This window comes from Oncorhynchus masou, chromosome 13, assembly GCF_036934945.1.
Source record: "Oncorhynchus masou masou isolate Uvic2021 chromosome 13, UVic_Omas_1.1, whole genome shotgun sequence".
Classification (NCBI taxonomy): Eukaryota; Metazoa; Chordata; class Actinopteri; order Salmoniformes; family Salmonidae; genus Oncorhynchus; species Oncorhynchus masou.
The window spans coordinates 91,988,903-92,016,771 of record NC_088224.1 but is presented as its reverse complement, the minus strand read 5'-3'; the positions used below and the strand labels follow the sequence as shown (position 1 = coordinate 92,016,771).

The 27,869-nt window shown below is 50.2% G+C and overlaps 1 pseudogene; it reads right to left on the bottom strand.

Annotated features, from left to right (window-relative positions):
- Positions 1–27,869, bottom strand: part of LOC135553227 (rho guanine nucleotide exchange factor TIAM1-like) — a 233,585-nt pseudogene that overhangs the window by 57,412 nt on the left and 148,304 nt on the right.

Genomic DNA, 27,869 nt, shown 5'->3' with positions numbered 1-27,869 from the left:
TCATCAGTCTCGCTATTACAAAAAATTATCTTTTAGCAAACAATTATTGTGATTCATCCTATATTGTCCCGAACATATTTTACTCCCTCGCAACAGTTGTGGGATACACACACACACACACACACCTTTCCCCCCACAAACAACCAGATGCTCAATAGTTGTGGGACACACACACACACACACACACACACACACACTCAACCCCTTTCCCCCCCACAAACAACCACATGCTCAACAGTTGCACCATCTCAGAGCCCAACTCAAGAAAGGTCTTGATTTACAAATGCGTATACAATTGCAGCTGTGGGGATTTGAGAACATTGGCCTGCCAAACTGAGCTACAGTTAAGAAAAAAAAGGACAGGAATGTGGGTTTGTCAGCCTTGTTCAGGGGCAGAACGATAGATTTTTCCCTCGTCAGCTCGGGGATTCGATCTAGCAACCTTACAGTTAAACTAGTCCAACGTTCTAACCACTAGGCTACCTGTCGCCCCATATTCCCAAGCATCTCTGTGCAGTCAGACCTTTCGATTATTTTGTGCCACCAGGGCCACAATAATTTGCCCCCTCTCTGAATGCCTGAGTGTGACCCCCTCCTCCATGGGTTACTGCAGCCAGTGTTGCCAGCACTGCCACTGCCTGGGTGGGGGCACCTCACCGGCTAGGTACGAGGTCGTCAAGGTTCTAATTAGCAGCGTTGAGATTTTCCTTGTATATTAGGCTCTCCCATCAGGGGGCTCTGGCTCTGCAGGACCAACCCTGCCAGGCAGGCTCAGAATGTTGAGAGAGCTGTACTGCTTTAGAAGGTCTCTGACCGCATTTTGGCTGCATGCAGGCAGCTAACAGACAGCTAACAGCAGCATACTGGCAGCTAACAACAGGCAGCTAACAGTAGCATACTGACAGCTAACAGCAGCATACAGACAGCTAACAGCAGCTCACAGCAGCATACAGACAGCTAACAGCAGCATACAGACAGCTAACAGCAGCATGCAGACAGCTAACATCAGCATACTGGCAGCTAACAGCAGTTAACAGCAGCATACAGACAGCTAACAGCAGCATACAGGCAGCTAACAGCAGCATACAGGCAGCTAACAGCAGCATACAGACAGCTAACAGCAGCATACTGACAGCTAACAGCAGCATACTGGCAGCTAACAGCAGCTAACAGCAGCATACAGACAGCTAACAGCAGCAAACTGGCAGCTAACAAAAGCATACAGGCAGCTAACAGCAGCATACTGGCAGCTAACAGCAGCATACTGGCAGCTAACAGCAGCATACTGGCAGCTAACAGCAGCATACTGGCAGCATACAGACAGCTAACAGCAGCATACAAACATCTATCAGCAGCATACTGGCAGCACACTGGCAGCTAACAGCAGCAAACAGACAGCTAACAGCAGCATACAGACAGCTAATAGCAGCATACAGGCAGCTAACAGCAGCATACTGGCAGCTAACAGCAGCATACTGGCAGCTAACAGCAGCATACTGGTAGCTAACAGCAGCATACTGGCAGCTAACAGCAGCATACAGACAGCTAACAGCAGCATACAGACAGCTGAAAGCAGCATACCGACAGCTAACAGCAGCATACCGGCAGCTAACAACAGCATACCGGCAGCTAACAGCAGCATACCGGCAGCTAACAGCAGCATACCGGCAGCTAACAGCAGCATACCGGCAGCTAACAGCAGCATACTGCAGCTAACAGTAGCATACTGGCAGCTAACAGTAGCATACTGGCAGCTAACAGTAGCATACTGGCAGCTAACAGCAGCATACTGGCAGCTAACAGCAGCATACAGACAGCTAACAGCAGCATACTGGCAGCTAACAGCAGCATACTGGCAGCTAACAGCAGCATACTGGCAGCTAACAGCAGCATACTGGCAGCTAACAGACAGCTAACAGCAGCATACTGGCAGCTAACAGCAGCATACTGGCAGCTAACAGCAGCATACAGACAGCTAACAGCAGCATACAGACAGCTAACAGCAGCATACTGGCAGCTAACAACAGCATACTGGCAGCTAACAGCATACTGGCAGCTAACAACAGCATACTGGCAGCTAACAACAGCATACTGGCAGCTAACAACAGCATACTGGCAGCTAACAGCAGCATACTGGCAGCTAACAGCAGCATACAGACAGCTAACAGCAGCATACAGACAGCTAACAGCAGCATACTGGCAGCTAACAGCAGCATACTGGCAGCTAACAGCAGCATACTGCAGCTAACAGCAGGATACTGGCAGCTAACAGACAGCTAACAGCAGCATACAGACAGCTAACAGCAGCATACTGGCAGCTAACAGCAGCATACTGGCAGCTAACAGCAGCATACAGACAGCTAACAGCAGCATACAGACAGCTAACAGCAGCATACTGACAGCTAACAGCAGCATACTGGCAGCTAACAACAGCATACTGGCAGCTAACAGCAGCATACAGACAGCTAACAGCAGCATACAGACAGCTAACAGCAGCATACTGACAGCTAACAGCAGCATACTGGCAGCATACTGGCAGCATACTGGCAGCTAACAGCAGCATACAGACAGCAAACAGCAGCATACTGGCAGCTAACAGCAGCATACAGGCAGCTAACAGCAGCATACTGGCAGCTAACAGCAGCATACTGGCAGCTAACAGCAGCATACTGGCAGCTAACAGCAGCATACTGGCAGCAGCATACTGGCAGCTAACAGTAGCATACTGGCAGCTAACAGACAGCTAACAGCAGCATACAGACAGCTAACAGCAGCATACTGGCAGCTAACAGCAGCATACTGGCAGCTAACAGCAGCATACTGGCAGCTAACAGCAGCATAACAGCAGCACTGGCAGCTAACAGCAGCATACTGGCAGCTAACAGACAGCTAACAGCAGCATACAGACAGCTAACAGCAGCATACTGGCAGCTAACAGCAGCATACTGGCAGCTAACAGCAGCATACTGGCAGCTAACAGCAGCATACTGGCAGCTAACAGCAGCATACTGGCAGCTAACAGACAGCTAACAGCAGCATACAGACAGCTAACAACAGCATACTGGCAGCTAACAACAGCAGCATACAGGCAGCTAACAGCAGCATACAGACAGCAAACAGCAGCATACTGGCAGCTGGCAGCTAACAGCAGCATACAGACAGCTAACAGCAGCATACTGGCAGCTAACAGCAGCATACTGCAGCTAACAGCAGGATACTGGCAGCTAACAGACAGCTAACAGCAGCATACAGACAGCTAACAGCAGCATACTGGCAGCTAACAGCAGCATACTGGCAGCTAACAGCAGCATACAGACAGCTAACAGCAGCATACAGACAGCTAACAGCAGCATACTGACAGCTAACAGCAGCATACTGGCAGCTAACAACAGCATACTGGCAGCTAACAGCAGCATACAGACAGCTAACAGCAGCATACAGACAGCTAACAGCAGCATACTGGCAGCATACTGGCAGCTAACAGCAGCATACAGACAGCAAACAGCAGCATACTGGCAGCATACTGGCAGCATACTGGCAGCTAACAGCAGCATACAGACAGCAAACAGCAGCATACTGGCAGCTAAGAGCAGCTAACAGCAGCATACAGACAGCTAACAGCAGCATACTGGCAGCTAACAGCAGCATACTGGCAGCTAACAGCAGCATACTGGCAGCTAACAGCAGCATACTGGCAGCTAACAGACAGCTAACAGCAGCATACAGACAGCTAACAGCAGCATACTGGCAGCTAACAGCAGCATACTGGCAGCTAACAGCAGCATACTGGCAGCTAACAGCAGCATACTGCAGCTAACAGCAGCATACTGGCAGCTAACAGACAGCTAACAGCAGCATACAGACAGCTAACAGCAGCATACTGGCAGCTAACAGCAGCATACTGGCAGCTAACAGCAGCATACTGGCAGCTAACAGCAGCTAACAGCAGCATACTGCAGCTAACAGCAGGATAACAGCTAACAGACAGCTAACAGCAGCATACTGGCAGCTAACAGACAGCTAACAGCAGCATACAGACAGCTAACAGCAGCATACTGGCAGCTAACAGCAGCATACTGGCAGCTAACAGCAGCATACAGCAGCTAACAGCAGCATACAGACAGCTAACAGCAGCATACTGACAGCTAACAACAGCATACTGGCAGCTAACAGCAGCATACAGACAGCTAACAGCAGCATACAGACAGCTAACAGCAGCATACTGACAGCTAACAGCAGCATACTGGCAGCATACTGGCAGCTAACAGCAGCATACAGACAGCAAACAGCAGCATACTGGCAGCTAACAGCAGCATACAGACAGCTAACAGCAGCATACAGGCAGCTAACAGCAGCTAACAGCAGCATACAGGCAGCTAACAGCAGCATACTGGCAGCTAACAGCAGCATACTGGCAGCTAACAGCAGCATACTGGCAGCTAACAGCAGCATACTGACAGCTAACAGCAGCATACAGGCAGCTAACAGCAGCATACTGGCAGCTAACAGCAGCATACTGGCAGCTAACAGCAGCATACTGGCAGCTAACAGCAGCATACTGACAGCAGCATACTGGCAGCTAACAGTAGCATACTGGCAGCTAACAGTAGCATACTGGCAGCTAACAGACAGCTAACTGCAGCATACTGGCAGCTAACAGCAGCATACTGGCAGCTAACAGCAGCATACAGACAGCTAACAGCAGCATACTGGCCGCTAACAGTAGCATACTGGCAGCTAACAGTAGCATACTGGCAGCTAATAGTAGCATACTGGCAGATAACAGCAGCATACTGGCAGCTAACAGCAGCTAACAGCAGCATACAGGCAGCTAACTGCAGCTAACAGCAGCATACAGGCAGCTAACAGCAGCATACAGACAGCTAACAGCAGCATACAGGCAGCTAACAGCAGCATACAGGCAGCTAACAGCAGCATACAGGCAGCTAACAGCAGCATACAGACAGCTAACAGCAGCATACTGGCAGCTAACAGTAGCATACAGACAGCTAAGAGCAGCTAACAGCAGCATACAGGCAGCTAACAGCAGCATACAGACAGCTAACAGCAGCATACAGACAGCTAACAGCAGCATACAGACAGCTAACAGCAGCATACTGGCAGCTAACAGTAGCATACAGACAGCTAAGAGCAGCTAACAGCAGCATACAGACAGCTAACAGACAACATACAGACAGCTAACAGACAGCTAACAGCAGCATACAGATAGCTAACAGCAGCATACTGGCAGCTAACAGCAGCTAACAGCAGCATACAGACAGCTAACAGCAGCTAACAGCAGCATACAGACAGCTAACAGCAGCATACAGACAGCAAACAGCAGCATACTGGAAGCTTACAGCAGCTAACAGCAGCATACAGACAGCTAACAGACAGCTAACAGGCAGCATACAGGCAGCCAACAGCAGCATACAGGCAGCCAACAGCAGCATACAGGCAGCTAACAGCAGCATACAGGCAGCTAACAGCAGCATACAGACAGCTAACAGCAGCATACAGACAGCTAACAGCAGCATACAGACAGCTAACAGCAGCATACAGACAGCTAACAGCAGCATATAGACAGCTAACAGCAGCATACTGGCAGCTAACAGCAGCATACAGACAGCTAACAGCAGCTTACAGACAGCTAACAGCAGGGACTTCTCTTTAGTATCTGGGTCATTCAGGTGGGTGTCTAGGGTATAGGGTTGTGGATCGTTCCATCAAGATAGGACCATAAATAAATAAATTGTTTAATTTATTTTAAAATCCAGTTCCACCATGATAGGACAATAAATAAATAAATAAGATGTATAATTCATGATAAAATGTATAACTCTCATCTGCACAACACTGAAAGCTCTCTCACCAACCCCTGCTCACAGAAATACATTGGTTCTGGGATATGCAACCATTTCCTTTCTCACTTAACGCCACACTTTACCAAACACCAGGAAACACACCACACCTTCCATCTCAACACACCACACATACTGAGCCTTCTGTCTGCTGTGTATTTATCTCCACCATGTTGAATTAGTGCTTTTGTGTTCCAATTAGTTATATTTCAAGATTGCTTTTATATCTATATATATATTTTTGTATTATTACAACCCCTACCATTGACAGTATTGGGTGTTCCATTATTCAACCCCTACCATGGCTAGTATTGTGTTCCATTATTCAACCCCTAACATGGATAGTATTGGGTGTTCCATTATTCAACCCCTACCATGGACAGTATTGGGTGTTCCATTATTCAACCCCTACCATGGACAGTATTGGGTGTTCCATTATTCAACCCCTACCATGGACAGTATTGGGTGTTCCATTATTCAACCCCTACCATGGACAGTATTGGGTGTTCCATTATTCAACCCCTACCATGGACAGTATTGGGTGTTCCATTATTCAACCCCTACCATGGACAGTATTGGGTGTTCCATTATTCAACCCCTACCATGGACAGTATTGGGTGTTCCATTATTCAACCCCTACCATGGACAGTATTGGGTGTTCCATTATTCAACCCCTACCATGGACAGTATTGGGTGTTCCATTATTCAACCCCTACCATGGACAGTATTGGGTGTTCCATTATTCAACCCCTACCATGGACAGTATTGGGTGTTCCATTATTCAACCCCTACCATGGATAGTATTGGGTGTTCCATTATTCAACCCCTACCATGGACAGTATTGGGTGTTCCATTATTCAACCCCTACCATGGACAGTATTGTGTTCCATTATTCAACCCCAACCATGGATAGTATTGTGTTCCATTAATCAATCCCTACCATGGATAGTATTGGGTGTTCCATTATTCAACCCCTACCATGGACAGTATTGGGTGTTCCATTATTCAACCCCTACCATGGACAGTATTGGGTGTTCCATTATTCAACCCCTACCATGGACAGTATGGGGTGTTCCATTATTCAACCCCTACCATGGATAGTATTGGGTGTTCCATTATTCATCCTTACCATGGACAGTATTGGGTGTTCCATTATTCAACCCCTACCATGGATAGTATTGTGTTCCATTATTCAACCCCTACCATGGACAGTATTGGGTGTTCCATTATTCAACCCCTACCATGGACAGTATTGGGTGTTCCATTATTCAACCCCTACCATGGACAGTATTGGGTGTTCCATTAATCAACCCCTACCATGGACAGTATTGGGTGTTCCATTATTCAACCCCTACCATGGACAGTATTGGGTGTTCCATTATTCAACCCCTACCATGGACAGTATTGGGTGTTCCATTATTCAACCCCAACCATGGACAGTATTGGGTGTTCCATTATTCAACCCCTACCATGGACAGTATTATGTGTTCCATTATTCAACCCCTACCATGGACAGTATTGGGTGTTCCATTATTCAACCCCTACCATGGACAGTATTGGGTGTTCCATTATTCAACCCCTACCATGGACAGTATTGGGTGTTCCATTATTCAACCCCTACCATGGACAGTATTGGGTGTTCCATTATTCAACCCCTACCATGGACAGTATGGGGTGTTCCATTATTCAACCCCTACCATGGATAGTATTGTGTTCCATTATTCAACCCCTACCATGGACAGTATTGGGTGTTCCATTATTCAACCCCTACCATGGATAGTATTGGGTGTTCCATTATTCAACCCCTACCATGGACAGTATTATGTGTTCCATTATTCATGGACAGTATTGGGTGTTCCATTATTCAACCGCTACCATGGACAGTATTGGGTGTTCCATTATTCAACCCTTACCATGGATAGTATTGGGTGTTCCATTAATCAACCCCTACCATGGACAGTATTGGGTGTTCCATTAATCAACCCCTACCATGGACAGTATTGGGTGTTCCATTATTCAACCGCTACCATGGACAGTATTGGGTGTTCCATTATTTGCTTCCTCTATGAGAACTTAGTAATTTTTAGAATAGCCATGGAGTAGTCTTCGTATCAATATACAGTTTATCGACTACGAGAGCTACGTGTTTCTCTTTGTAGGTATTATGTATTTCCCTCTATGTATTTTCCTTGAAGAACTTTGCGGCGTTCTGTAATTTCCTTCAGGAACTGGTTGTCTATTTTCATGCCTGCAGGTCTTTTACCCAGGCTTTTAACCATTATTTCATCTTTAAACAAGGCAGCGATTGGGCGTTCATACCTCTGCCCTCTCGGTCCGTGGTACCTCTGCCCTCCTCTGCCCTCTCGGTCCTCTCGGCGTTCATACCTCTGCCCTCTCGGTCCGTGTACACGATCGCGTTGGATTTTGTCGATAGCTTCGCGTGGGATCTGAAGCGCTGTAAGGAGGAACTCTCTAACTGCAGATTCAGGAACTTCTCCTTCTTTCTCCTGGATACCTGTAAGTAGCAGATTGTCTCTCGTGGATATAGTCTGTATGTCCAGTAAGGCTTCTCTCAGAACGATGTTGACGGTTCCTTTTAATGCTTGTTTGTGTCCTTCTCCAATAGTCGCAGCTTTTCCGTCACTCATCTCGAGGTCTTCGACTCTTTCATTTTCTCACTGACTAGTTCAAGGGTGTTCCCCAGTTTGTCATTTATTGATTTTAACAGATGGGTTTCGGCCTTTACCATTCCTGCTGGTGAAAAGATTAAATAGTTTGTGTCTGTAGAGATTGGTTCCCCTGTTTTACTCTCCATGTTGATTGGTTCCCCTGTTTTACTCTCCATGTTGAGATTGGTTCCCCTGTTTTACTTTCCATGTTGATTGGTTCCCCTGTTTTACTCTTCATGTTGATTGGTTCCCCTGTTTTACTCTCCATGTTGATTGGTTCCCCTGTTTTACTCTCCATGTTGATTGGTTCCCCTGTTTTACTCTCCATGTTGATTGGTTCCCCTGTTTTACTCTCCATGTTGATTGGTTCCCCTGTTTTACTCTCCATGTTGATTGGTTCCCCTGTTTTACTCTCCATGTTGATTGGTTCCCCTGTTTTACTCTCCATGTTGATTGGTTCCCCTGTTTTTACTCTCCATGATGATTGGTTCCCCTGTTTTTGCTCTCCATGATGAGATTGGTTCTCCTGTTTTACTCTCCATGTTGATTGGTCCCCCTGTTTTACTCACCATGTTGATTGGTTCCCCTGTTTTACTCTCCATGTTGATTGGTTCCCCTGTTTTACTCTCCATGTTGATTGGTTCCCCTGTTTTACTCTCCATGTTGATTGGTTCCCCTGTTTTACTCTCCATGTTGATTGGTTCCACTGTTTTACTCTCCATGTTGATTGATTCCCCTGTTTTTACTCTCCATGTTGATTGGTTCCCCTGTTTTACTCTCCATGTTGATTGGTTCCCCTGTTTTACTCTCCATGTTGATTGGTTCCCCTGTTTTACTCTCCATGTTGATTGGTTCCCCTGTTTTACTCTGTCATGTTTGGCTGTTGCTTGTTTTCGTAATATTTGTCGATACATTTCTCTAGCCTTATGATTTATTTTGTGTTTCACCAGTTTGTGAAATGCTAATATACAGTCTGACTTACTGATATTGAATATTACATTTTTATATTGAGGTGATCTACACTGTTGTGTTCAGTCCGCCATCTTGTCCAGCTCCTTCATTTGAATGTTTCTTCAAAAAATAAGTAACCAATCATACAGGACTCATCCTTACCGTAGCCAATCATTCAGGACTCATCCTTACCGTAACCAATCATACAGGACTCATCCTTGCCGTAACCAATCATACAGGACCCATCCTTACCATAACCAATCATACAGGACTCATCCTTACCGTAGCCAATCATACAGGATCATACAGGACTCATCATTACCGTAACCAATCATTCAGGACTCATCCTTACCATAACCAATCATACAGGACTCATCCTTACCATAACCAATCATACAGGATCATACAGGACTCATCCTTACCGTAGCCAATCATACGGGACTCATCCTTAACGTAACCAATCATACAGGACTCATCCTTACCGTAGCCAATCATAGAGGACTCATCCTTGCCGTAACCAATCATACAGGACTCATCCTTACCGTAGCCAATCATACAGGACTCATCCTTACCGTAACCAATCATACAGGACTCATCCTTACCATAACCAATCATACAGGATCATACAGGACTCATCCTTGCCGTAACCAATCATACAGGACTCATCCTTACCGTAACCAATCATACGGGACTCATCCTTACCGTAACCAATCATACAGGATCATACAGGACTCATCCTTACCGTAACCAATCATACAGGACTCATCCTTACCGTAACCAATCATACAGGACTCATCCTTACCGTAACCAATCATACAGGACTCATCCTTACCGTAACCAATCATACAGGACTCATCCTTACCGTCGCCAATCATACAGGACTCATCCTTACCGTAACCAATCATACAGGTCTCATCCTTACCGTAACCAATCATACAGGACTCATCCTTACCATAACCAATCATACAGGATCATACAGGACTCATCCTTACCGTAACCAATCATACAGGACTCATCCTTACCGTAACCAATCATACTGGACTCATCCTTACCGTAACCAATCATACAGGACTCATCCTTGCCGTAACCAATCATACAGGACTCATCCTTACCGTAACCAATCATACAGGACTCATCCTTACCGTAACCAATCATACAGGACTCATCCTTACCATAACCAATCATACAGGATCATCATCCATGCCGTAACCAATCATACAGGACTCATCCTTACCGTAACCATTCATACGGGACTCATCCTTACCATAACCAATCATACAGGATCATACAGGACTCATCCTTACCGTAACCAATCATACAGGACTCATCCTTACCGTAACCAATCTTACAAGGCTCATCCTTACCGTAACCAATCATACAGGATCATACAGTAACAATCATCATCCTTACCGTCGCCAATCATACAGGACTCATCCTTACCATAACCAATCTTACAGGTCTCATCCTTACCGTAACCAATCATACAGGACTCATCCTTACCGTAACCAATCATACAGGACTCATCCTTACCGTAACCAATCATACAGGACTCATCCTTACCGTAACCAATCATACAGGACTCATCCTTACCGTAACCAATCATACAGGTCTCATCCTTACCGTAACCAATCATACAGGACTCATCCTTACCGTCGCCAATCATACAGGTCTCATCCTTACCGTAACCAATCATACAGGACTCATCCTTACCGTAGCCAATCATACAGGACTCATCCCTGTCGAACTGGATGACTTTGGTTATTTTGGAGCCCAGCTCTATCTCTTTATAAACCTGTGGAGAGAAGAGAACGAGAGAGAGATGAAGGAAAGAAAGAGAGGATGAAGAAGGCAAGAGAATGAGAGAGAAGGAGAAGGAGAGAGATGGAGAAGGAGAGAGATGGAGAAGGAGAGAGATGGAGAAGGAGAGAGATGGAGAAGGAGAGAGATGGAGAAGGAGAGAGATGGAGAAGGAGAGACACGTCAAGAGAAGGAGAGAGATGGAGAAGGAGAGAGATGGAGAAAAATTAATGTTTTATTACACATAGAAGCAGGAGGGAATACGAGGAGGGAGTCTAATTTATGCATTTGTAAATGAGTGTGTCCATAGCTCCCATACTGTCAGAGACAGAACGGAATTCATTTGTGTATCTCAATCATTTGCATACACTTAATAAGGATGCATGTTAAATGTCTTTATTAAGGGTATGGAGAGAAACTGAGTCTGTGGGGGCGTCCAGAGAGTTACCCCTCTCTATCACTGGGGAGTTACCCCTCTCTCTCACTGGGGAGTTACCCCTCTCTATCACTGGGGAGTTACCCCCTCTATCACTGTTCTCTCACTGGGGAGTTACCCCTCTCTCTATCACTGGGGAGTTACCCCTCTCTCTATCACTGTTAAATGTCTTTATTAAGGGTATGGAGAGATACTGAGTCTGTGGGGGCGTCCAGAGAGTTACCCCTCTCTATCACTGGGGAGTTACCCCTCTCTCTCACTGGGGAGTTACCCCTCTCTATCACTGGGGAGTTACCCCTCTCTCTCACTGGGGAGTTACCCCTCTCTCTCTCACTGGGGAGTTACCCCTCTCTCTATCACTGTTACCCTCTCTCTCACTGGGGAGTTACCCCTCTCTCACTGTTAAATGTCTTTATTAAGGGTTATCAGTCTGGGGGCTCTCACTGGGGAGTTACCCCTCTCTCTCTATCACTGTTACCCCTCTCTCTCACTGGGGAGTTACCCCTCTCTATCACTGTTAAATGTCTTTCTGGAGAGAAACTGGGAGTCTGGGGGCTCTCCATCACTGGGGAGTTACCCCCTCTCTCTCACTGGGGAGTTACCCCTCTCACTGGGGAGTTCTCTCTCTCACTGGGGAGTTACCCCTCTCTCTCACTGGGGAGTTACCCCTCTCTATCACTGGGGAGTTCTCTCTCTCACTGGGGAGTTACCCTCTCTCTCACTGGTGAGTTACCCCTCTCTCTCTATCACTGGGGAGTTACCCCTCTCTCTATCACTGGGGAGTTACCCCTCTCTCTCTCTCTCTCTCTCTCACTGGGGAGTTACCCCTCTCTCTCACTGGAGAGTTACCCCTCTCTCTATCACTGGGGAGTTACCCCCTCTCTCTCACTGGGGAGTTACCCCCTCTCTCTATCACTGGGGAGTTACCCCTCTCTCACTGGGGAGTTACCCCTCTCTCTCTCACTGGGGAGTTACCCCCTCTCTCACTGGGGAGTTCTCTCTCACTGGGGAGTTACCCCTCTCTCACTGGGGAGTTACCTCTCTCTCACTGGGGAGTTACCCCTCTCTATCACTGGGGAGTTACCCCCTCTCTCTATCACTGGGGAGTTACCCCTCTCTATCACTGGGGAGTTACCCCTCTCTATCACTGGGGAGTTACCCCCTCTCTCACTGGAGAGTTACCCTCTCTATCACTGTTAAATGTCTTTCACTAAGGGTATGGAGAGATACCCTGAGTCTCTCTATCACTGGGGAGTTACCCCTCTCTATCACTGGGGAGTTACCCCTCTCTATCACTGGGGAGTTACCCCTCTCTCTCTCTATCACTGGGGAGTTACCCCTCTCTCTATCACTGGGGAGTTACCCCTCTCTCTCTATCACTGGGGAGTTACCCCTCTCTCTCTATCACTGGGGAGTTACCCTCTCTATCACTGGGGAGTTACCCCTCTCTATCACTGGAGAGTTACCCCTCTCTCTATCACTGTTAAATGTCTTTATCACTGGAGAGTTACTGAGTCTCTGGGGGTGTCACTGGGGAGTTACCCCTCTCTCTCACTGGGGAGTTACCCCTCTCTATCACTGGGGAGTTACCCCTCTCTCTCTCACTGGGGAGTTACCCCTCTCTATCACTGGGGAGTTACCCCTCTCTATCACTGGGGAGTTACCCCTCTCTCTCACTGGGGAGTTACTCTCTCTCACTCTCTCTATCACTGGGGAGTTACCCCTCTCTCTCACTGGGGAGTTACCCTCTCTATCCCCTCTCTATCACTGTTAAAGTTATTAAGGGTCACTGGAGAGATTACCCTCTCTCTCACTGGAGAGTTCTCTCTCACTGGGGAGTTACCCCCTATCACTGGGGAGTTACCCTCTCTATCACCCTCTCTCTCACTGGGGAGTTACCCCTCTCTATCACTGGGGAGTTACCCCTCTCTATCACTGGGGAGTTACCTCTCTATCACTCTCTCAAGGGGGAGTTACCCCTCTCTATCACTGGGGAGTTACCCCTCTCTATCACTGGGGAGTTACTCTATCACTGGGGAGTTATCCCTCTCTCTATCACTGTTACCTCTCTATTCACTGGGAGTTACCTCTCTCTCACTGGGGAGTTACCCCTCTCTATCACTGGGGAGTTACCCCCTCTCTATCACTGGGGAGTTACCCCTCTCTATCACTGGGGAGTTACCCCTCTCACTGTTACCCCTCTCTCTCACTGGGAGTTACCCCTCTCTATCACTGGAGAGTTACCCCTCTCTCTCACTGGGGAGTTACCCCTCTCTATCACTGGGGAGTTACCCCTCTCTCTCACTGGGGAGTTACCCCTCTCTATCACTGGGGAGTTACCCCTCTCTATCACTGGGGAGTTACCCTCTCTCTATCACTGGGGAGTTACCCTCTCTCTATCACTTACCCCTTTATTATCACTGGGAGTTACTCTTCTCTCTCACTCTATCACTGGGGAGTTACCCTCTCTATCACTGGGGAGTTACCCCTCTCTATCACTGGGGAGTTACTCTCTCTCACTGGGGAGTTACCCCTCTCTCTCACTGGGGAGTTACCCCTCTCTATCACTGGGGAGTTACCCCTCTCTCTATCACTGGGGAGTTACCCCTCTCTCTCTCTCTCTCTCTCACTGGGGAGTTACCCCTCTCTATCACTGGGGAGTTACCCCTCTCTCTCACTGGGGAGTTACCCCTCTCTCTCACTGGGGAGTTACCCCTCTCTCACTGGGGAGTTACCCCTCTCTATCACTGGAGAGTTACCCCTCTCTCTCACTGGGGAGTTACCCCTCTCTCTCTATCACTGGGGAGTTACCCCCCTCTCTCTATCACTGGGGAGTTACCCCTCTCTCTCACTGGGGAGTTACCCCTCTCTCTATCACTGGGGAGTTACCCCTCTCTCTCACTGGGGAGTTACCCCTCTCTATCACTGGGGAGTTACCCCTCTCTCTCTCACTGGGGAGTTACCCCTCTCTATCACTGGGGAGTTACCCCTCTCTCTCACTGGGGAGTTACCCCTCTCTCTATCACTCTCTCTCACTGGGGAGTTACTGAGTCTCTCTATCACTGGGGAGTTACCCCTCTCTCTCACTGGGGAGTTACCCCTCTCTATCACTGGGGAGTTACCCCTCTCTATCACTGGGGAGTTACCCCTCTCTATCACTGGGGAGTTACCCCTCTCTCTCACTGGGGAGTTACCCCTCTCTCTCACTGGGGAGTTACCCCTCTCTATCACTGGGGAGTTACCCCTCTCTCTCACTGGGGAGTTACCCCTCTCTATCACTGGGGAGTTACCCCTCTCTATCACCCCTCTCTCTCACTGGGGAGTTACCCTCTCTCTCACTGGGGAGTTACCCCCTCTCTCACTGGGGAGTTACCCTCTCTCACTGGGAGTTACCCTCTCTCTCACTGGGGAGTTACCCCTCTCTCTATCACTGGGGAGTTACCCCTCTCTCTCACTGGGGAGTTACCCCTCTCTATCACTGGGGAGTTACCCCTCTCTATCACTGGGGAGTTACCCCTCTCTCTATCACTGGGGAGTTACCCCTCTCTATCACTGGGGAGTTACCCCTCTCTCACTGGGGAGTTACCCCCTCTCTCTCACTGGGGAGTTACCCCTCTCTATCACTGGGGAGTTACCCCTCTCTATCACTGGGGAGTTACCCCCCTCTCTATCACTGGGGAGTTACCTACCCCTCTCTCTATCACTGGGGAGTTACCCCTCTCTCATCACTGGGGAGTTACCCTCTCTCTCACTGGGGAGTTACCCCTCTCTATCACTGGGGAGTTACCCCTCTCTCACTGGGGAGTTACCCCTCTCTATCACTGGGGAGTTACCCCCTCTCTCACTGGGGAGTTACCCCTCTCTATCACTGGGGAGTTACCCCCTCTATCACTGGGGAGTTACCCCTCACTATCACTGGGGAGTTACCCCTCTCTCTCACTGGGGAGTTACCCCCTCTCTATCACTGGGGAGTTACCCCCTCTCTATCACTGGGGAGTTACCCCTCTCTCTCACTGGGGAGTTACCCTCTCTATCACTGGGGAGTTACCCTCTCTCATCACTGGGGAGTTACCCTCTCTCACTGGGGAGTTACCCCTCTCTCTCACTGGGGAGTTACCCCTCTCTCTCACTGGGGAGTTACCCCTCTCTCTATCACTCTCTCACTGGGGAGTTACCCCTCTCTCACTGGGGAGTTACCCCTCTCTCTCACTGGGGAGTTACCCCTCTCTCTCACTGGGGAGTTACCCCTCTCTCACTGGGGAGTTACCCCTCTCTCTATCACTGGGGAGTTACCCCTCTCTCTCACTGGGGAGTTACCCCTCTCTATCACTGGGGAGTTACCCCTCTCTCTCTCACTGGGGAGTTACCCCTCTCTATCACTGGGGAGTTACCCCTCTCTATCACTGGGGAGTTACCCCTCTCTCTCACTGGGGAGTTACCCCTCTCTCTCACTGGGGAGTTACCCCTCTCTCACTGGGGAGTTACCCCTCTCTATCACTGGGGAGTTACCCCTCTCTCTCACTGGGGAGTTACCCCTCTCTATCACTGGGGAGTTACCCCTCTCTCTATCACTGGGGAGTTACCCCTCTCTCTCCTCTCTCTCTCACTGGAGAGTTACCCCTCTCTCTATCACTGGGGAGTTACCCCTCTCTCTCACTGGGGAGTTACCCCTCTCTCTCACTGGGGAGTTACCCCTCTCTATCACTGGGGAGTTACCCCTCTCTCTCACTGGAGAGTTACCCCTCTCTCTATCACTGGGGAGTTACCCCTCTCTCTATCACTGGGGAGTTACCCTCTCTCTCTATCACTGGGGAGTTACCCCTCTCTATCACTGGGGAGTTACCCCTCTCTCTATCACTGGGGAGTTACCCCTCTCTCTATCACTGGAGAGTTACCCCTCTCTATCACTGGGGAGTTACCCCTCTCTCTCTATCACTGGAGAGTTACCCCTCTCTCTCTATCACTGGGGAGTTACCTCTCTATCACTCTCTCTATCACTGGGGAGTTACCCCCCTCTCTATCACTGGGGAGTTACCCCTCTCTATCACTGGGGAGTTACCCTCTCTCTATCACTGGGGAGTTACCCCTCTCTCTATCACTGGGGAGTTACCCCTCTCTATCACTGGGGAGTTACCCCCTCTCTCTATCACTGGGGAGTTACCCCCCCTCTCTATCACTGGGGAGTTACCCCCTCTCTATCACTGGGGAGTTACCCTCTCTCTATCACTGGGGAGTTACCCTCTCTCTATCACTGGGGAGTTACCCCCCCTCTCTATCACTGGGGAGTTACCCCTCTCTCTCTCACTGGGGAGTTACCCCTCCTCACTCTCTCTATCACTGGGGAGTTACCCCTCTCTCTCTCACTGGGGAGTTACCCCTCTCTATCACTGGGGAGTTACCCCTCTCTATCACTGGGGAGTTACCCCTCTCTCTATCACTGGGGAGTTACCCCTCTCTCTCACTGGGGAGTTACCCCTCTCTCTCACTGGGGAGTTACCCCTCTCTCTATCACTGGGGAGTTACCCCCCCTCTCTATCACTGGGGAGTTACCCTCTCTCTATCACTGGGGAGTTACCCCTCTCTCTATCACTGGGGAGTTACCCTCTCTCTCTATCACTGGGGAGTTACCCTCTCTCTATCACTGGGGAGTTACCCCTCTCTCTATCACTGGGGAGTTACCCCTCTCTCTCTCTCTCTCTCACTGGGGAGTTACCCCTCTCTCTCTCTCTCTCTCACTGGAGAGTTACCCCTCTCTCTATCACTGGGGAGTTACCCCTCTCTCTATCACTGGGGAGTTACCCCTCTCTCTCACTGGGGAGTTACCCTCTCTATCACTGGGGAGTTACCCCTCTCTCTCTATCACTGGGGAGTTACCCCTCTCTCTATCACTGGGGAGTTACCCCTCTCTCTCACTGGGGAGTTACCCCTCTCTATCACTGGGGAGTTACCCCTCTCTATCACTGGGGAGTTACCTCTCCACCCTCTCTCTATCACTGGGGAGTTACCCTCTCTCTATCACTGGGGAGTTACCCCTCTCTCTATCACTGGGGAGTTACCCCTCTCTCTCTCTCACTGGGGAGTTACCCCTCTCTCTATCACTGGGGAGTTACCCCTCTCTCTATCACTGGGGAGTTACCCCTCTCTCTCTATCACTGGGGAGTTACCCCTCTCTCTCTATCACTGGGGAGTTACCCCTCTCTATCACTGGGGAGTTACCCCCTCTCTATCACTGGGGAGTTACCCCCTCTCTCTATCACTGGGGAGTTACCCCCCTCTCTCTCACTGGGGAGTTACCCCCTCTCTCTATCACTGGGGAGTTACCCCTCTCTATCACTGGAGAGTTACCCCTCTCTCTCTCTCTATCACTGGGGAGTTACCCCTCTCTATCACTGGGGAGTTACCCCTCTCTATCACTGGGGAGTTACCCCTCTCTCTATCACTGGGGAGTTACCCCTCTCTCTCTCACTGGGGAGTTACCCTCTCTATCACTGGGGAGTTACCCTCTCTATCACTGGGGAGTTACCCCTCTCTCTCTATCACTGGGGAGTTACCCCTCTCTCTATCACTGGGGAGTTACCCCTCTCTATCACTGGGGAGTTACCCCTCTCTCTATCACTGGGGAGTTACCCCTCTCTATCACTGGGGAGTTACCCCTCTCTATCACTGGAGAGTTACCCCTCTCTCTCTATCACTGGAGAGTTACCCCTCTCTATCACTGGGGAGTTACCCCTCTCTATCACTGGGGAGTTACCCCTCTCTCTCTATCACTGGAGAGTTACCCCTCTCTCTATCACTGGGGAGTTACCCCTCTCTCTATCACTGGGGAGTTACCCCTCTCTATCACTGGGGAGTTACCCCTCTCTATCACTGGGGAGTTACCCCTCTCTATCACTGGGGAGTTACCCAACTCTCTATCACTGGGGAGTTACCCCTCTCTCTCTATCACTGGGGAGTTACCCCTCTCTATCACTGGGGAGTTACCCCTCTCTATCACTGGGGAGTTACCCTCTCTCTATCACTGGGGAGTTACCCTCTCTATCACTGGGGAGTTACCCCTCTCTCTATCACTGGGGAGTTACCCCTCTCTATCACTGGGGAGTTACCCCTCTCTCTCACTGGGGAGTTACCCCTCTCTATCACTGGGGAGTTACCCCTCTCTCTATCACTGGGGAGTTACCCCTCTCTATCACTGGGGAGTTACCCCTCTCTATCACTGGGGAGTTACCCCTCTCTATCACTGTTACCCCTCTCTCTATCACTGGGGAGTTACCTCTCTCTCTCTATCACTGGGGAGTTACCCCTCTCTATCACTGGGGAGTTACCCCTCTCTATCACTGGGGAGTTACCCCTCTCTCTATCACTGGGGAGTTACCCCTCTCTCTCTCTCTATCACTGGGGAGTTACCCCTCTCTATCACTGGGGAGTTACCCCTCTCTATCACTGGGGAGTTACCCCTCTCTCTATCACTGGGGAGTTACCCCTCTCTCTATCACTGGGGAGTTACCCCTCTCTATCACTGGGGAGTTACCCCTCTCTCTCTCTCTCTCTATCACTGGGGAGTTACCCCTCTCTATCACTGGGGAGTTACCCCTCTCTCTATCACTGGGGAGTTACCCCTCTCTCTCTCTCTCTCTCTCACTGGGGAGTTACCCCTCTCTATCACTGGGGAGTTACCCCTCTCTATCACTGGGGAGTTACCCCTCTCTCTATCACTGGGGAGTTACCCCTCTCTCTCACTGGGGAGTTACCCCTCTCTATCACTGGGGAGTTACCCCTCTCTCTATCACTGGGGAGTTACCCCTCTCTCTATCACTGGGGAGTTACCCCCTCTCTATCACTGGGGAGTTACCTCCCCTCTCTCTATCACTGGGGAGTTACCCCTCTCTCTATCACTGGGGAGTTACCCTCTCTATCACTGGGGAGTTACCCCCTCTCTATCACTGGAGAGTTACCCCTCTCTATCACTGGGGAGTTACCCCTCTCTCTATCACTGGGGAGTTACCCCTCTCTATCACTGGGGAGTTACCCCTCTCTCTATCACTGGAGAGTTACCCCTCTCTCTATCACTGGGGAGTTACCCCTCTCTCTATCACTGGGGAGTTACCCCTCTCTCTATCACTGGGGAGTTACCCCTCTCTCTCACTGGGGAGTTACCCCTCTCTCTATCACTGGGGAGTTACCCCTCCTCTATCACTGGGGAGTTACCTCTCTCTATCACTGGGGAGTTACCCCCTCTCTCTCTATCACTGGGGAGTTACCCCTCTCTCTATCACTGGGGAGTTACCCCCCTCTCTATCACTGGGGAGTTACCTCTCTCTATCACTGGGGAGTTACCCCTCTCTCTATCACTGGGGAGTTACCCTCTCTCTCTCTCACTGGGGAGTTACCCCTCTCTCTCTATCACTGGGGAGTTACCCCTCTCTATCACTGGAGAGTTACCCCTCTCTCTCTATCACTGGAGAGTTACCCCTCTCTCTCTATCACTGGGGAGTTACCCCTCTCTATCACTGGGGAGTTACCCCTCTCTCTCTATCACTGGGGAGTTACCCCTCTCTCTATCACTGGGGAGTTACCCCTCTCTATCACTGGGGAGTTACCCCTCTCTCTATCACTGGGGAGTTACCCCTCTCTATCACTGGGGAGTTACCCCTCTCTCTATCACTGGGGAGTTACCCCTCTCTCTATCACTGGGAGTTACTCTCTCTCTCACTGGAGAGTTACCCCTCTCTATCACTGGGGAGTTACCCCTCTCTCTCTATCACTGGGGAGTTACCCCTCTCTCTCTCTATCACTGGGGAGTTACCCCTCTCTCTATCACTGGGGAGTTACCCCTCTCTCTATCACTGGGGAGTTACCCCTCTCTCTATCACTGGGGAGTTACCCCTCTCTATCACTGGGGAGTTCTCTCTATCACTGGGGAGTTACCCCTCTCTCTATCACTGGGGAGTTACCCCTCTCTCTCTCTCTATCACTGGGGAGTTACCCCTCTCTATCACTGGGGAGTTACCCCTCTCTCTCACTGGGGAGTTACCCCTCTCTCTATCACTGGGGAGTTACCCCTCTCTCTATCACTGGGGAGTTACCCCTCTCTATCACTGGGAGTTACCCCTCTCTCTATCACTGGGGAGTTACCCCTCTCTCTATCACTGGGGAGTTACCCCTCTCTCTCTATCACTGGGGAGTTACCCCTCTCTCTATCACTGGGGAGTTACCCCTCTCTCTCTCTATCACTGGGGAGTTACCCCTCTCTCTCTCTCTATCACTGGGGAGTTACCACTCTCTCTCTATCACTGGGGAGTTACCCCCTCTCTCTATCACTGGGGAGTTACCCCCCCCTCTCTCTATCACTGGGGAGTTACCCCTCTCTCTATCACTGGGGAGTTACCCCTCCCTCTCACTCTCTCTATCACTGGGGAGTTACCCTCTCTCTATCACTGGGGAGTTACCTCCTCTCTCTCTCACTGGGGAGTTACCCCTCTCTCTATCACTGGAGAGTTACCCCTCTCTCTATCACTGGGGAGTTACCCCTCTCTCTATCACTGGGGAGTTACCCCTCTCTCTATCACTGGGGAGTTACCTTTCTCTCTATCACTGGGGAGTTACCCTCTCTCTCTATCACTGGGGAGTTACCCCTCTCTCTATCACTGGGGAGTTACCCCTCTCTCTATCACTGGGGAGTTACCTCTCTCTCTATCACTGGAGAGTTACCCCTCTCTCTCTATCACTGGGGAGTTACCCCTCTCTCTATCACTGGGGAGTTACCCCTCTCTCTATCACTGGGGAGTTACCCCTCTCTCTCTATCACTGGGGAGTTACCCCTCTCTCTCTATCACTGGGGAGTTCTCTCTCTATCACTGGGGAGTTACCCCTCTCTCTCTATCACTGGGGAGTTACCCCTCTCTCTCTATCACTGGGGAGTTACCCCTCTCTCTCTATCACTGGGGAGTTACCCCTCTCTCTATCACTGGGGAGTTACCCCTCTCTCTCTCTATCACTGGGGAGTTACCCCTCTCTCTCTCACACTGGGGAGTTACCCCTCTCTCTCTCACACTGGGGAGTTACCCCTCTCTCTCTCTCACTGGGGAGTTACCCCTCTCTCTCTATCACTGGGGAGTTACCCCTCTCTCTATCACTGGGGAGTTACCCCCTCTCTCTCTATCACTGGGGAGTTACCCCTCTCTCTCTATCACTGGGGAGTTACTCTCTCTCTATCACTGGGGAGTTACCCCTCTCTCTATCACTGGGGAGTTACCCCTCTCTCTATCACTGGGGAGTTACCCCCTCTCTCTCTATCACTGGGAGTTACCCTCTCTCTATCACTGGGGAGTTACCCCCCCCCCTCTCTATCACTGGGGAGTTACCCTCTCTCTCACTGGGGAGTTACCCCTCTCTCTATCACTGGGGAGTTACCCCTCTCTATCACTGGGGAGTTACCCCTCTCTCTATCACTGGGGAGTTACCCCCTCTCTCTATCACTGGGGAGTTACCCCTCTCTCTATCACTGGGGAGTTACCCCTCTCTCTCTCTCTCTCTCTCACTGGGGAGTTACCCCTCTCTCTCTCTCTCTCTCTCTCACTGGAGAGTTACCCCTCTCTCTATCACTGGAGAGTTACCCCTCTCTCTATCACTGGGGAGTTACCCCTCTCTCTATCACTGGGGAGTTACCCCTCTCTCTATCACTGGGGAGTTACCTTTCTCTCTATCACTGGAGAGTTACCCCTCTCTCTCTATCACTGGGGAGTTACCCCTCTCTCTATCACTGGGGAGTTACCCCACTCTCTCTATCACTGGGGAGTTACCCTCTCTCACTGGAGAGTTCTCTATCACTGGGGAGTTACCCCTCTCTCTATCACTGGGGAGTTACCCCTCTCTCTCACTGGGGAGTTACCCCTCTCTCTCACTGGGGAGTTACCCCCTCTCTCTCACTGGGGAGTTACCCCCCTCTCTCTATCACTGGGGAGTTACCCCTCTCTCTCTATCACTGGGGAGTTACCCCTCTCTCTCTATCACTGGAGAGTTACCCCTCTCTCTCTATCACTGGAGAGTTACCCCTCTATCACTGGGGAGTTACCCCTCTCTCTCTATCACTGGGGAGTTACCCCTCTCTCTATCACTGGAGAGTTACCCCTCTCTCTATCACTGGGGAGTTACCCCTCTCTCTCTATCACTGGGGAGTTACCCCTCTCTCTCTATCACTGGGGAGTTACCCCTCTCTCTCACTGGGGAGTTACCCCTCTCTCTCTCTCACTGGGGAGTTACCCCTCTCTCTCTATCACTGGGGAGTTACCCCTCTCTCTCTATCACTGGAGAGTTACCCCTCTCTCTATCACTGGGGAGTTACCCCCCTCTCTCTCTATCACTGGGGAGTTACCCCTCTCTCTATCACTGGGGAGTTACCCCCTCTCTCTTCACCCCTCTCTCTATCACTGGGGAGTTCTCCCCTCTCTCTATCACTGGGGAGTTACCCCTCTCTCTATCACTGGGGAGTTACCCCTCTCTCTCTATCACTGGGGAGTTACCCCTCTCTCTCACTGGAGAGTTACCCCTCTCTCTATCACTGGGGAGTTACCCCTCTCTCTATCACTGGGGAGTTACCCCCCTCTCTCTCTATCACTGGGGAGTTACCCCCTCTCTCTCTCACTGGGGAGTTACCCCTCTCTATCACTGGGGAGTTACCCCCTCTCTCTCTATCACTGGGGAGTTACCCCTCTCTCTATCACTGGGGAGTTACCCTCTCTCACTGGGGAGTTACCCCTCTCTCTATCACTGGGGAGTTACCCTCTCTCTATCACTGGGGAGTTACCCCTCTCTCTATCACTGGGGAGTTACCCCTCTCTCTCTCTCTATCACTGGGGAGTTACCCCTCTCTATCACTGGGGAGTTACCCCTCTCTCTCACTGGGGAGTTACCCTCTCTCTCACTGGGGAGTTACCCCTCTCTCTCACTGGGGAGTTACCCCTCTCTCTATCACTGGGGAGTACCCTCTCTCCCTATCACTGGGGAGTTCTCTCTATCACTGGGGAGTTACCCTCTCTCTATCACTGGGGAGTTACCCTCTCTCTATCACTGGAGAGTTACCCCTCTCTCTATCACTGGAGAGTTACCTCTCTATCACTGGGGAGTTACCCCTCTCTCTCACTGGGGAGTTACCCCTCTCTCTCTATCACTGGGGAGTTACCTCTCTCTATCACTGGGGAGTTACCCCTCTCTCTATCACTGGGGAGTTACCCCTCTCTCTATCACTGGGGAGTTACCCCTCTCTCTATCACTGGGGAGTTACCCCTCTCTCTATCACTGGGGAGTTACCTTTCTCTCTATCACTGGAGAGTTACCCCTCTCTCTCTATCACTGGGGAGTTACCCCTCTCTCTATCACTGGGGAGTTACCCCTCTCTCTATCACTGGGGAGTTACCCCCTCTCTCTATCACTGGGGAGTTACCCCTCTCTCTATCACTGGGGAGTTACCCCTCTCTCTATCACTGGGGAGTTACCCCTCTCTCTCACTGGGAGTTACCCCTCTCTATCACTGGGGAGTTACCCCCTCTCTATCACTGGGGAGTTACCCCTCTCTCTCTATCACTGGGGAGTTACCCCTCTCTCTCTATCACTGGGGAGTTACCCCTCCCTATCACTCTCTCTCTATCACTGGGGAGTTACCCCTCCTCTATCACTGGGGAGTTACCCCTCTCTCTATCACTGGGGAGTTACCCCTCTCTCTATCACTGGGGAGTTACCCCTCTCTCTCTATCACTGGGGAGTTACCCCTCTCCTCTCTCTCTATCACTGGGGAGTTACCCCTCTCTCTCTCTCTATCACTGGGGAGTTACCCCTCTCTCTATCACTGGGGAGTTACCCCTCTCTCTATCACTGGGGAGTTACCCCCCTCTCTCTCTCTATCACTGGGGAGTTACCCCCTCTCTCTCTCTATCACTGGGGAGTTACCCCTCTCTCTCTCTCTATCACTGGGGAGTTACCCCTCTCTCTCTATCACTGGGGAGTTACCCCTCTCTCTCTATCACTGGGGAGTTACCTCTCTCTCTATCACTGGGGAGTTACCCTCTCTCTCTCTATCACTGGGGAGTTACCCTCTCTCTCTATCACTGGGGAGTTACCCCCCTCTCTCTCTATCACTGGAGAGTTACCCCCTCTCTCTCTCTCTATCACTGGGGAGTTACCCCTCTCTCTATCACTGGGGAGTTACCCCTCTCTCTCTCTCTCTCTCTCTCTCACTGGGGAGTTACCCCCTCTCTCTCTCTCTCTCTATCACTGGGGAGTTACCCCCTCTCTCTATCACTGGGGAGTTACCCCTCTCTCTATCACTGGGGAGTTACCCCTCTCTCTCTATCACTGGGGAGTTACCCCTCTCTCTCACTGGGGAGTTACCCCTCTCTCTCACTGGGGAGTTACCCCTCTCTCTATCACTGGGGAGTTACCCCTCTCTCTCTATCACTGGGGAGTTACCCCTCTCTCTATCACTGGAGAGTTACCCCTCTCTCTCTCTCTATCACTGGGGAGTTACCCCTCTCTCTATCACTGGGGAGTTACCCCTCTCTCTATCACTGGGGAGTTACCCCTCTCTCTATCACTGGGGAGTTACCCCCTCTCTCTCACTGGGGAGTTACCCCTCTCTCTATCACTGGGGAGTTACCCCTCTCTCTCTATCACTGGGGAGTTACCCCTCTCTATCACTGGGGAGTTACCCCTCTCTCTATCACTGGGGAGTTACCCCTCTCTCTCTATCACTGGGGAGTTACCCCTCTCTCTCTATCACTGGGGAGTTACCCCTCTCTCTCTATCACTGGGGAGTTACCCCTCTCTCTCTATCACTGGGGAGTTACCCCCTCTCTCTATCACTGGGGAGTTACCCCTCTCTCTCTATCACTGGGGAGTTACCCCTCTCTCTATCACTGGAGAGTTACCCTCTCTCTCTATCACTGGGGAGTTACCCCCTCTCTCTATCACTGGGGAGTTACCCCTCTCTCTATCACTGGGGAGTTACCCCTCTCTCTCTCTCTATCACTGGGGAGTTACCCCTCTCTCTCTCTCTCTCTCTCTATCACTGGGGAGTTACCCCTCTCTCTCACTGGGGAGTTACCCCTCTCTCTCTCTCTATCACTGGGGAGTTACCCTCTCTCTCTCTCTCTCTCTCACTGGGGAGTTACCCCTCTCTCTCTCACTGGAGAGTTACCCCTCTCTCTCTCTCACTGGGGAGTTACCCCTCTCTCTATCACTGGAGAGATACCCTCTCTCTATCACTGGGGAGTTACCCCTCTCTCTATCACTGGGGAGTTACCCTCTCTCTCTCTCTATCACTGGGGAGTTACCCTCTCCCCTCTCTCTATCACTGGGGAGTTACCCCCTCTCTCTCTCTATCACTGTTACCCCCCTCTCTCTCTCTCTATCACTGGGGAGTTACCCCTCTCTCTCACTGGGGAGTTACCCCTCTCTCTCTCTCTCACTGGGGAGTTACCCCTCTCTCTCTATCACTGGGGAGTTACCCCTCTCTATCACTGGGGAGTTAACTCTCTATCACTGGAGAGTTACCCCTCTCTCTCTATCACTGGGGAGTTACCCTCTCTCTCACTGGGGAGTTACCCCTCTCTCTCACTGGGGAGTTACCCCTCTCTCTATCACTGGGGAGTTACCCCTCTCTCTCACTGGGGAGTTACCCCTCTCTCTTTCTCTCTATCACTGGGGAGTTACCCCTCTCTCTCACTGGGGAGTTACCCCTCTCTCTCTATCACTGGGGAGTTACCCCTCTCTCTCTCACTGGGGAGTTACCCCTCTCTCTCTATCACTGGGGAGTTACCCTCTCTCTATCACTGGGGAGTTACCCCTCTCTCTATCACTGGGGAGTTACCCCTCTCTCTATCACTGGGGAGTTACCCCTCTCTCTCTCTCACTGGGGAGTTACCCCCTCTCTCTATCACTGGAGAGTTACCCCTCTCTCTCTCTATCACTGGGGAGTTACCCCTCTCTCTCACTGGGGAGTTACCCTCTCTCTCTCACTGGGGAGTTACCCCTCTCTCTCTCTCTCTATCACTGGGGAGTTACCCCTCTCTCTCTATCACTGGAGAGTTACCCCTCTCTCTCTCTCTCTCACTGGGGAGTTACCCCTCTCTCTCACTGGGGAGTTACCCCTCTCTCTCTGCACGCTATCATCTAGTAGCCTACATCTACATGCACCTCGCAAATGCAACAACAAGTAGGGCGAATATATATATAAACCGAGAAGTTTGGAGAGGTGTGTGTGTGTGTGTATATATATATATATATATATGTGTGTGTGTGTGTGTTTCAGGGTATCCGATAACCAGTATTTTTTTAAATGTGGTGCCAGCCAAACAATAATGGTTTGATTGATTGATGGAATTTGACCAGGTACGTTTATCAGTGTATAGGGTCATTTACATAATTAAGTTTTGCAACCATTTCTAAATTCAATCGCGTGTTATAAACGTTTTGATGACCAGAATTTAAAAAAAACCTACTGTTTGTATTTATCAACTGGTAAGGGAAGCACGCCTTCAATTAAAATGGTGGATTTAGCCTACTTGGAAAATACACTGCTCAAAAAAATAAAGGGAACACTAAAATAACACATCCTAGATCTGAATGAATGAAATATTCTTATTAAATACTTTTTTCTTTACATAGTTGAATGTGCTGACAAACAAAATCACACAAAAATTATCAATGGAAATCAAATTTATCAACCAATGGAGGTCTGGATTTGGAGTCACACTCAAGTAATTAAAGCATCCGCCAGCTTGGTGGATGGAGCGAGACATGATGTCCCAGATGTGCTCAATTGGATTCAGGCTGTCCAGTCCATAGCATCAATGCCTTCCTCTTGCAGGAACTGCTGACACACTCCAGCCACATGAGGTCTAGCATTGTCTTGCATTAGGAGGAACCCAGTGCCAATCGCACCAGCATATGGTCTCACAAGGGGTCTAAGGATCTCATCTCGGTACCTAATGGCAGTCAGGCTACCTCTGGCGAGCACATGGAGGCCTGTGCGGCCCCCCAAAGAAATGCCACCCCACACCATGACTGACCCACCGCCAAACCGGTCATGCTGGAGGATGTTGCAGGCAGCAGAACGTTCTCCGCGGCGTCTCCAGACTCTGTCACGTCTGTCACGTGCTCAGT